This window comes from Psittacula echo (genome assembly GCF_963264785.1).
Source record: "Psittacula echo genome assembly, chromosome: 10".
Classification (NCBI taxonomy): Eukaryota; Metazoa; Chordata; class Aves; order Psittaciformes; family Psittacidae; genus Psittacula; species Psittacula echo.
The window spans coordinates 20,855,353-20,866,825 of NC_137741.1; positions in this window are offsets into that span (position 1 = coordinate 20,855,353).

The following is an 11,473-nucleotide window of genomic DNA, read 5'->3' on the forward strand; positions in this document are numbered from 1 at the left end:
TAGAAATGAAAGCAGGAGGGTGCTGGTATGTTTCCAGTCGGTCTGTTCTCAGTCTGATCTCACGATGCTGTTCTGGGTGCCCCAGTACTGAGGTGCTGTAAGGTTTTGAGTGATTGCTTTTGAGCTGATTTAGCTTTGTTCAGGGGAGGTTGTGTGGCTACATTATCACTGGGTTCCTTTTTGGAGGGAGTTGTTGGCAGTGCAGCGGGAAGGGTTTACTTCCCTTGTACACCCATTGCGCTGCCACAGAGGCTCAAGCGCTGAGGTAAAGGAGCTAAGAGCAGCATGGCAGGAGCCTTGCATGGGCAGAGGAGACACAGGGGCAGCAAATCCCTCAGTAAACACCACTTTCCACCTGTGCTGAAGGGCTTCAGCAATGCTCTGGCCTTGGAGTTTGCTCGCACTTGTCAGTTACTTGCACAGGGAGGTCGGGGGGTCGTTGTCTGATGGTGCCTTGGCTGATTTTAAGCTGGTGAGTCTTGCCCACCCCCCCGCCCCAAGGCAGTGACTCCTGCCCACCCCCCCGCCCCAAGGCAGTGACTCCTGCCCACCCCCCCGCCCCAAGGCAGTGACTCCTGCTCAGGTGGAGCTATCACAGCCCTCAGGCCTCCATGTTAAGGAGGGGTGAGATCTTGATCCTGCAGAAGAGTTTAATGGTCTGACTCAGCCCAGCTGCTTTATGGCTCATCTGTGGAGGTGGTGGGACACAGGTGTTCCGAGGTGTTACCCAGGCAGCAAAACTCGCTGGACACCTTTATCTGTGAGTGCCGGAGCACTGGCAGAGGCGTCAGCTGGTTCTCTTGGTGTTATGGCTGAAACCAAGGGGTTGAAGGCTTCATAAAATCAGAATGCATAGTCTGATTCTGACTCCCTATGCCAAATACACCTGAGTTCCACTCAAGTGGAAGTCCTGAACTGATAATTCTAGTGTAGGACCTGAGTGTGGGCTTTGATTTGTGGAGTGTGTTTATTTGATGAGATCCTCTTAATTTGGGTAATGTTGTATTTTAAACCTGAGCAATAGGCTGATGAGAAGCAGCCAGTTGTTGCTGGTAGGTCCCAGGGACTGCTGCTTATCTTGTGAGATGTTCATCATCCTTGTCCCTGGCATTCATTGCTACTATGATTGAGAAATACCTTTTACCAGCCAGAACCGAAAGGAATACCAAAAAGAACCACATTCACCTCTTAAAACAAGAGGCTAAGACCCCTTTGTGGCACAGGTTTTGCTACAGTTCTACAGGGTCTGTCAGTCCAATAGTCCTTATCAGGGTTTTCTCTGCAGTAGGTGTGCGGGGGACTTGTTCAGTGTGTAGTTAAAAGCTGAATATTGTGTTGCCCATGCACGGGCTAGCAAGGAAAAAGAGAAAAATCACTGTTGGTGCAGAGGAATGAGCTGGAGGTTTGTCTTGGGGTGTGATGCTCCCTGACTTTATGGTCTTTATAAGTCATGGAACATCTCTATGTCTTTGGATTGTGGATTAGTGTTTTTAACAGAGCAGCAGAGTTGCTGAAGTGCTCATACAGGTACCTGCACTTGCCAAAACTCCAGTGGGTCCTGTAGGCTCAGGGTTTCTGCCTGCTCTGGGATGTAGCATGGTCCTGGATCAGGATGAAGCAGTGCGTGGTCAGCTGCTGCTCTCCTGTGCCTTTCAGGGGTGTGAAATGAGTGTTAGGAGCCAGAGGGTGGTTGGTTTGTTCTGATGCCAGGACAAAAATCAAATGTTTCATCCCAGGTAAATGGCCTTGTGGAGCAAGCCAACGGCAGGATGGGGCTGCATACTGCTTTGGGATTTGAGTTGTTGCATTTGTTGAGTGGGGCTGGTTTTAACCTCAGTTTTCTGAGAAACTGGCTGTGGAGCTGTGCTGGGAGGCAAGATCCTGATGCCTCCACTCCATTGTATCCCTCCTGTCTCTCGTCCAAGCTGTCTGGGAGCAGGAGCTGCCTCATGGGTGAACATGGATCTGGTCTGACAGTCGTTGGCAAGCATGGACCACAGCTTCCTTGGAAAGCAAACTCTCCTTTTCCCCTCACTGGAAGTGGAATGGGCTGCTCGATCTGGCTGAAGAGAGGAGTGCTGGGGTGGCACGGCATTGCAGTGGGGTCCACAGCATCACTTGGTCCTGCGTGGCATCCTAGGGCTGATCCCTGCGGCAACTGTCCCAGCACCCAAGACTGGGTGCAGGAGTGGGATGCAGTGGTTAACTGTGGAGCATGCAGAGTTATTTCCTGTAAATAACTTGTGCTTTCCTCAAAGGTCTTATTTTCAGTTTGGTGTGTGATGGAGCATTGCTTGCTGCTTTGTGGATAATCCTTTCTCTATCCCTGATTTATGTATGTACTGCTGTGATGCACAAAGTAGCATCTGTACTATAGACACTGTGGGAACAACCCAAAATTGCTCAGAAACTCGACTGGCTTACAATTATATTGGATTCTATTAAATTAAAACACATAGCACATATATTACACAATAAACCACAGCTATTTCATGGATCAAATTAAGTTTTATTTGGGCAAATTACAACCTTTCTTACAGTTGGGCCTTTGTGAAACCATTCCTTTTTAATAAAAGCAGGCGTTTTTGGCCAATGCTCTTAAAGTGTGCATTCCCAATAATTGCATAGACTGTTGCTATTCTTCCTGGGATATATGTGGCTAATTATCTCCTCCTATTTAGGATAGGCTCAAATGAGCAGTATCTTCCCTTTCCTCCTCCCCCACATCTCCCTTCTGTGGAATTTCTTATTGCTTTCCATTTTTATTAGCTTGGCTATGGAAGTCGGCAGGGAAAAAAAAAAAACCTTCTCGTTAAAAGGAGAGCCTTTCCCGGAATTTCTTGGGGAAATGTGAGTCTTGCAGCTGCCCTCCAGCCCTGGCTTGGGAGAACATGGGATTGGGGGATAGAGATATAAAAGAACGGCCAAGAAGCAGTGGTGTGTGTGATGGAGCTGTTGGTGAGCATCCTTCTTGTGGATGCTGGTGGAGAGGCAAAGCTTTAGGGGGGATAAAGGTGTTTCTTGAGGAGGAGGAGGCTTGAGAAGCTCCAGATGCTGCAGGATTGGATTTTCCTGCTTGTCTGAGAAGATGCAGACTCTGCTCATAGGTTTTAAGGCTGGGGCATCTCTTGTAGCTCCTTATTTCATAAGCATCTTGTTTCTGCTGCAGCCTCTTCCTGCACAGGGACAGAAGGGGTGTGGAGACGGCGTGCCAGACCCCATGGAATGTCTTTTGCAATTGCTCATCCTCACGCAGCTTTTGTTAAAAATGAAATAAATGGCTTGGAAATGGCAGGGCTGGACAGACAGGGTGGCTCGCTCCCACGTTTCCTTAGGAAACTTGGTTAAAGAATAAACCCCATCAGCTACTCTCTGCTTCTCAGAAGCGTTACTCCACTGTTTTTCCTGCTTCTTGCTTTTCGCTTGCTGTCAGGCTGGGATTAGAGCTACCAGGTTTATTCTGGGAATAATTTTTCCCACAATATTTTCAGCCTGGACCAGGAAACAGTAAATGTCCAAAGCCCAGAATTCCTTGGGTAACATCAGGGTGATTTTTACACCACCGAGATGGAGATCCACAGCAGAGCAGCATCCAAGCTTCCCTGTTCCTGAACATGCAGCACAAGACCTCTGCAGATCTTAGGCTGGTGTTTTCTGTCACAACAGCACCTCTGGGTGTGAGAAGGGTGCTCAGCCCCTTGGCTGAGGGGACAGAGATGATGGAGCTATCACTGTAGAAGTCCTAAGCACATTACATAAAACTTCAAAGCTTTTTTGTCAGTTTTCCAAATCCTTCTGGGCACTATTGTCAGAAGATCAAGAACTATTATTTAGCCTCCCAAATCACATCTGGATGCTGTTTATGGGATTATGTTTAGCATGATCACATCTGTAGGAGGGGGTTAGCACTGGCAGTGGGAATTGGTCTTGGGGATGCCAGATTTGGGGTCTGCTACCACAGGACCCATGGACCGGTGGCATGTCCCCATCCTGCTGTCATCCTGGAGTCCCAATAAAGGATCCTCGATTTCCCTGTTGCTTTACAACTGCTGCCAAGTGTTTGCTCTGAGGTTCCTCATCTGTGTGTTGGTGCTTCCCAGCTCCTTGGTGTGTGACAGCCCTTTGGGCACAGGCAACCTCACCACCCTGCAGCCGCCAGCTTAGGTTGGGTGACAAGCTGATGGCCTTGTGGCATATGTGATGGGACTGTCTGGGTCCTCCACAGTTCCTGTAGGGAGTGCATATTGACCTGTGACACAGTGGAAAGCGGGAATGGGATTTTTTCCTCCACATAAGACTCCCAGATATGTCTTTACTGACTTATTTTTTGTTAATAATAAATTGAAAGCATCTCTGACCTGTTTCCTGCTTCCCAGGATGGCCAGGATGGGGTTGCCCATCTCTGCTGCTGTGCAGTATGTGATAGTAATGCAGGAGATACTGGCTCTTTTTCAGTTCACAGTGCTTCTGTATCAGGGACCTGTGTTGGGGCAGGAACTAAATGAAATGGCCACAGAATGTTTTTAATGTCCTGCTTATGTGACCACAGTGTTAGAGGATGATGGGGGCTGTGTCAGTTGCAGTAGCAGGAGCTTGCAGCCTGGCTCTGTCTCCAGAGCATGCCCCTTAGCCTGTCATCACAGGGGAGAGCATGTGTGATGGGAGAGAAAGGGAAGAGTCCTCAGAGCATCCCTTGCAGCCTGGTTTTGGGTTTTGGAGGGAGAAGATTCTGCACCTTATCCTTGGTCGTCTCTTGCATTCAACACCTATGTCTTCTCTTATCTTCCAACTCAGGTTGTGTGTTTTAAGCTGGAGGATGCTCTCCATCATGACTGATCTGAGTCAGGTTGTGGTGCCATGCAGTAGATGGCATCTGGGACACAAGGCTTTGCAGGCAGGTAGTATGAACTGCTCTGGGGAGTAGACTGGAACCCTGACTGCTGTTAAACACCACCATCTGAAGGGCTTTGTGTGGAGCATGTGCTGTGCCTCCTCCCGTGGCAGCAGGGATATTTGACACACCACTGCATTCACTTTTGGAACACAGAATTGAAACCACAACCCATTTCTGGGGAAGAGACACCACGAGTGTGGAAGTGCCTTCTCCCGAAGGATGCTGGGGGAAGGGTGAGAAGAAAACCTCCACTAGGTTCTGGAAATTGCTTTCCTTCCTCTTCTCCTTCCAAAATAGCACAATTAACAGAAATAAACTTGCAGTGCTGTTAATTTTGAAGCCCTCGCATGCCAAGCTTGAACATGCAGAGCTCGACTGAGCAGGCGCCGAGCGCTGGGAACGGTTAATTATTACCCAAATGGTGTCTGAGTTAGGCTGAAAGGATTGAAGAATTATGAAACCGTAACAGGGGAGGCCGGTTCTTGGCAAACACGTCTGTGATTCAAATGCTGGGGAATTCAGCATGTTTTTCCCTCTTTCTTCTGAGGGCTTTGTAAGCCAGCCCGTGGTCCAGATCGCACGATGGGGATTGAGTGGGACCATCAGTCCAAGGGGAGCTGATGCTGTAACAGCTTCTGCAGTTCTCTGTCACAGCAGGGGTTTAGAAATAGCTTTGGTGAGTCAATAATTAACTCATTGGTGCTTCTTAGCTCCTGAGAGTGTGAGTTCCTGGATCTGGTGGTTTGGTGCTAGGTCTATAGGAGAAGCTCTGTGATGTGTTTGGCACTGCTGTTGGGACCTTGCAGTGGCCTTTCTGTCTGCTCACCTTGCAGAGGTCTTTGTGTACCCTTTAGGCCCACGTATGGGCAGTGTTCATAGGGAAGGGGGTTGTTTTCCTATGGCAGAGCTGTTCTTTGGCCTTGGAAGACCACAAGAAAAGTTAAAACACGTTAGAGTTTGGCAGAAACTTCTTAGGTTGTCTGCTGAATATCTGAATTCTACAGAACCCTCCTGTTTGCTTCAGCTCATGTGTGGTCCTTGTCCAGTCTCCTGGATGTTGACCTGTCTGTGCCTGCCTGGAGAAACAGCAGTCAAGGTGCCTCATGAGCTTCTGTTTACCCCACCCCTGCAGACACTGTGATTGATGTGTGCATGGTTGAAGTTTAGCCTCTTTCAAGTAGATTTTCAGTCCCAAATTTCATAGTGAAGGTGGTGGAAGTGAATGGTGTATCAGTGAAAAGTAGCCCATAACACTGGTCTCTAAAGGTGACTTGTTCTGAACAGTTTGATTTAAACAGCCCCTGTTTTGTCTGCTGTGCGTGTTTTGTCTCGGGCTCAGTTCACTCTCTGCCAGTTAAAGTCTTTGAAGTATCAGAAATAGATAAATCTGGAAACTGAAGCCTGTGAAACTTCAGAAAACCTTTGGTGACCCATGTCCTAATGCTCTTCAAGCTGCCCCATCAAGCCTGGGGCTCCCCCAGTCCTGCCTGCACTGTGGATTGGAGGAGGCTCCCTGTGAAGTGACATTCTTTGGGAGCTGAACCCTTGGCATAGGACACTTTAAAAACTCCTTTTTCCCCCTACAGATGTTTTTCCTCAGTTCTAGTGAAACAATTAAGTTTATGGGAATGCCTTCAGTGCTCTAACCTTGGGTGCTTGATGCCTTCCCTTCCTAAAACATCCCTCATGCTTCTCTCTCTCTGCTCATGTGGTTTTTAGTTGTTTTGCTTGCAGCTCTTCAAGGAACAGTTGCGTGTAGATGGTCAGTAAAGCTGTTCGTCTTTGTTCAGTGTCTCCCATCAGGAAGGTCCCAGCTGGGTTGTATTTGCTGCATGCAGTGAACTGCACAAGATTCCCCTCTGGTAGTTGCTTCTGGTATTTCATAAGGGCTCCCCCTCCAGTGGGTTCTGTGTAGTAACTTGGGCAGGAAGCTTGTCAGCATCTGAGGTGACTTCAAGTGTGTGATGCCCTGATAGGAACTGACATCAGTATTTCTTTTCCTTTACAAAAAAACTTATTCATGCCCTTGAACTCTTGCATTAGTTAACATCTCACCCAAATATGTGGATGAGTTGGTATCAAGCAAGATGAAAGGGGCTATGCAATGATTTTGGAGCTGGCCGGAATGGTTCTGTTTTCACTCTGAAACTAGGCGTGCTGAGATGAAACTTCCAGAAGGTTTTTGCTATCGACATTCCTAAACTTTGGTTCATTAAATGTAAAAGAAAGCTCTGAGGTAGTGATTTAATGTGATGTTGTGAAACGTTGCCTTCAAGATAAGTGGTGGTGTGCAGAGGGGGTGTGGGAGGTCAGAGCTGCTCCTTGAGTAAGACTTAGGCAATCATTCCTCTCTCACCAACCCAGACGCCCCCATAAGAAACCCCTCCTCTGTGTTTGATCTGATTCCAGTACAGTGCACCAGAGAGAGGGAAACAAAGTCAAGGCTCATAAGGCCTCTGGGCATCACCTCTTGGAGCAGTGCTTTTTGATGGAAAACGTCTTCAGAACAGTTCTGAAGTCCTCCATGGCTTCCTGCCATAGGGAAAGGTGGCAGATGAACCTTGAAAAATCAGCCAACTTCTTACATAGCTGTGAATGAGAACTTCTATCCCAATATTAAACAAGATGTTCCTGTGTTTTAAAAACACTCTGGGATTATTGTTTTGAGATGAGCTGGGAAATGTTCTGGTCCCTACTTCTCTAGACCTACTGTTGGTAATGGACCCCTTTGGTGGGTAAAAGAGAGGGAAAGACTTAGAAGCTGATATTTATTTAAAGAGCTGTATGATACTGCAGGGCACTGTGTGAACACAAGTTCACTGCACCATGGCCAGTGCAGGTTTGGATATAGTTGGGTTGTTGCTGATCCACTGCCACTTTACTGTGCAGCTTCATGTTGCTACATCCTGACTCGCACTCAGGCTGGTCTGGTGTCCCCAGGCATGGTGGGGATGATGCCACCAAACCAGGAAGCACCCAAGGAGAACCCTCAGCTCACTGTGGAGTTGCACCAGTGTAGAGGGACTGGGTGAACCCAAGGGGCTGTGATCCCATTGTCTCTTTGTGGCATTGTTCTCCCACCATGGAAGGTAATTCTGAGCACTGGGAGGTTGTTCTGGGAAAGCCGGTGGTGCTAAGCCCTCTCCCTGCATGGCCCCAACATCCATCCTGGTTGAGCAACATGAGTCCAACCAAGGTCAGCATCCCCCTTTAGGGCTCTGCCTACTCCTGAGAGGTCACTTGTGCTGAAGCAAGCAGAAAAACAGCGCAGCAAAGCAGAATTGCTGCTTAAATTGCTCTTTTTCATTAAAAGAAGAGAGGGAGGAACATCAAAATCAACCCTCTGCCCCCCACAAATCCAACCCTTGTCTTGGAGTATTAAAAACATCCTGGGGCTGAGACTGTGCTTGTGCTCCTCAGTGGTGAAGAAGGATTTCTGCCAAGACACTGACCCCTTGTGGCTTTTCCAAATGTCTTTGCATCCCTCTTTTTCTCTTTGAAAGGCAAAAAACCCCAATCCCCTTTCAGCCCTTCACTTGGTCCCTTGCAGTCCAGAGCTATCAGAAGATTTATTATTAAACGGAGGCTCCAGGGTGATTTATGGAATTACAGCTGAGCCGCATTGTGTGCTGGTTACAAATTGCAAAGATATTCCATGGGACGTAAGCTCCAATGAGTGCGGGATATATTACACTACGGGGAAAAGGGGAGCTTAAAACCAGCTGGCCGACTGTAACAACTACAGCCACTTCTCTTTGATGAGAAGATGATATACATCTGGGTTTAATACAAAACATGATGGACTGACACTGGGTTTCGGAATATCTTATACAAACTGGATAATCTTCACTTGTTTTTTTCCAGAGCTGTTGCACCACCTTATTCAACATTGAATTCCTTTTTCCTGTTGTTTCTTCACATGTTAGTGACTCCTTGTTCAGCTTTATAACGTGCTGGGGATCGTTTCTCACTGCTTTCCAGAAAAAGGGTTTCTCTGCAGTCTTTGCACCTAGCAAGCGCTAGGGCTTGAAAAAGGCGCTGCTGCAGAACCATATGTGGAACCACTGAGCTAAATTGGCTATCTATAAATATCCCCCAGATGTTAATAGGGAAAAGGAAGCTGGAACACATTATCAGGAAGGATGTGTCTTCTTTGGAGTAAATCCCTCCCATGGAGACCCTTTCTCTAGCTGTTAATGAGTGCACTTCTCCAGGAGAAGTCATCTGTGAGTCCTGTTGTGGTGGGTACACTGTGGGGGGTGTGATATATATTAAGGACACCTCTTACAACCTTCCGGTCAGTAGGAAGTCCCGGCAAGCCAGATGCTACGGGTCGTAAAGTTGTGTCATCGCTCTGAAGATGAGCTTATGTTGGTTGACAACATCTGGTCTAAAATCATCTGCCATCCTCAAAGGCATGTACTGGCCAGGTCTCAGTAGCCTGTGAGTGGGAGGGGTTGGTGAATTGATGAGATTCCTTTCAAGCGCTTTGATCCAAGAGAACGGCAAGGTTTCTGCATGAGCAAGCTCATATTTTGGCTTGTTAGTAAGTCATTGCTTCTTTGTTTGACTCTCTTGATTAACAGATAATTTAGCACTGATTTTGTTCCCTGGCCTGGTTGATGTATGTCTTAGATCCGAGTTCAGTTATGAATATTTAGTGGCAAGTCCAGAATTTCTTGCCATTTTGGTTGTTGTGAATGAATAATCCTGACAAACGTTTCCAGTAAGTAGTCCTCAAAGCCTGACAGCAACTAAACTTACTTCAGCCTTCCCCAAATGTTATGGACTGTGTCTGTGTAGTTCCCTGCCACAGCATTCCCAGGAAGCACCTATAAATATCCCCTCTGAGCAGAAATCTTGCTTTCTAGTAGTTGATGGCAGAAGAATTTGCATTCCTTGAGACCAGCTGCTAGCCCTGCAGTATTGAGAGGGAGAGTGGGATGCATCCTTCCTTCTCCACCTCAGCATTTCGCATCTCTAGGAGCTGTGCCTGGGGTGGATGCAACCTCCTAAGCTGAGCTCCTCACCCTTGAGCTTAAATGGACAAAATCTCAGGGAATTGTCCCCATGGGGAGCTGCAAGCGATAGCTGTACTTTGCTAAAGGTTGACCCACAGATAAAGTCATAAAGTCTCAATGCAGTATACTCCCAGTGCTGGCTTCAGGCCAGGGTGCTCCAGCTCCTGGAAGATGCTGTTGCAGGCACCTTTTTAGGACTCTTTGGACCAAAGTGTGCTTTTATGTCTGACTTAGCCCCTGGTCTGGCTTGGGAGAAGTGCTAGGAGGACAAAGCATGAACTGTGAATCTCTGCAGCACCAAGCAGTGCTGGTTGAGCCTTCCTGTGCTAGAGGGGTTAAGAAATACCAGCATGACTTTCTCTGAGATACTAATTAGGGATGGACAAACCAGAGAGAAGAAAATAAGAAATCCCGTTGCACTCTTCTTGGGGTAAAAGAAAGTTCAGCTCACTTTCTTCCTTCCCCCGTGTTGTTTTTCCCTTCAGTGCAGGCTCTTCTCATCCAGGTTCCAGAAGGGTTGGGATGTGGAGGTGCTCAAGTGGTGGGAAGGCTGTAGCTGTTGCTGCACGATTTCCAAACCAGGCTGAAAGAAGCCAGTAACCTAAATGCTACAGTGCCTGTGTGACTTAGAGCAGTCCTGACACAGCAGTCCTCCAGGCTCTCCAAACAGCATAAATTGTGTCGTGTATCCAGCAAAGATCTAGGTGTTGTTCAGGGTAGCAGATCATTTTTATTTCTCCTTTTACTAGTGAGGATGGTGCTTCTGCAGTCAGTCTTCTTGCTGAAGTGGTGGACCTTGGTAGCATTAGGTTAATGGTTAATTGGCCAGTTTGGACAGGGCTTGGAGCAACCTGTTCTAGTGGAAGGTGTCCCTGCCCATGGCAGGGGGTTGGAACTGGATGAGCTTTAAGGTCCCTTCCAACCCAAACCATTCCATGATTCTGTGTTCTTAAGGGTCTTTTCCAACCTAAATGATTCTATGAATCTATAAATCCTTCACATAGCGTAATGAATGCTTACACATCCTTTTGGTGCTGCTGATGTTCCCTCACTGAATGTAGACAACAAGCTTTCTAAATAATATTAAACAGCAGCATGAGTAAATTAACACGCATCGGTGCACATGTCTCTGGCTGTGCTCTGCTCATCTCCTTTTCAACAGGAGCCTCTTTCCACAGACCTCCCTGCCACAACATGCTCTCGCAGTGCCGGCATAGACCCCTCATAGATTAAAACCATGCCATCACAATGCATTTGTCTTTCGCTAATGAAGCTCTGTATCTAGTACAAAATTCCTCTAATGCATTAGGAAATAGTTATCATTTTTCTTTGGCACTGCATTTGATAAGCAATTGCCTTTGGCCAAAAGCAATGCCAAGATTTTAGTGCTTGTTACAGAGCTAAATATGTGACATTACAACACATGTAATTGAGATAATTTAACACCCCATTAACAGAGCACAGGAATGGCCTCTTCTCTTACCGTTGTTTGGATCCACTTTTTGTAAATCTTGCAGTCTTTTGGGAGAATTAAGTGGAAAAATGGTCATGTTCCTCA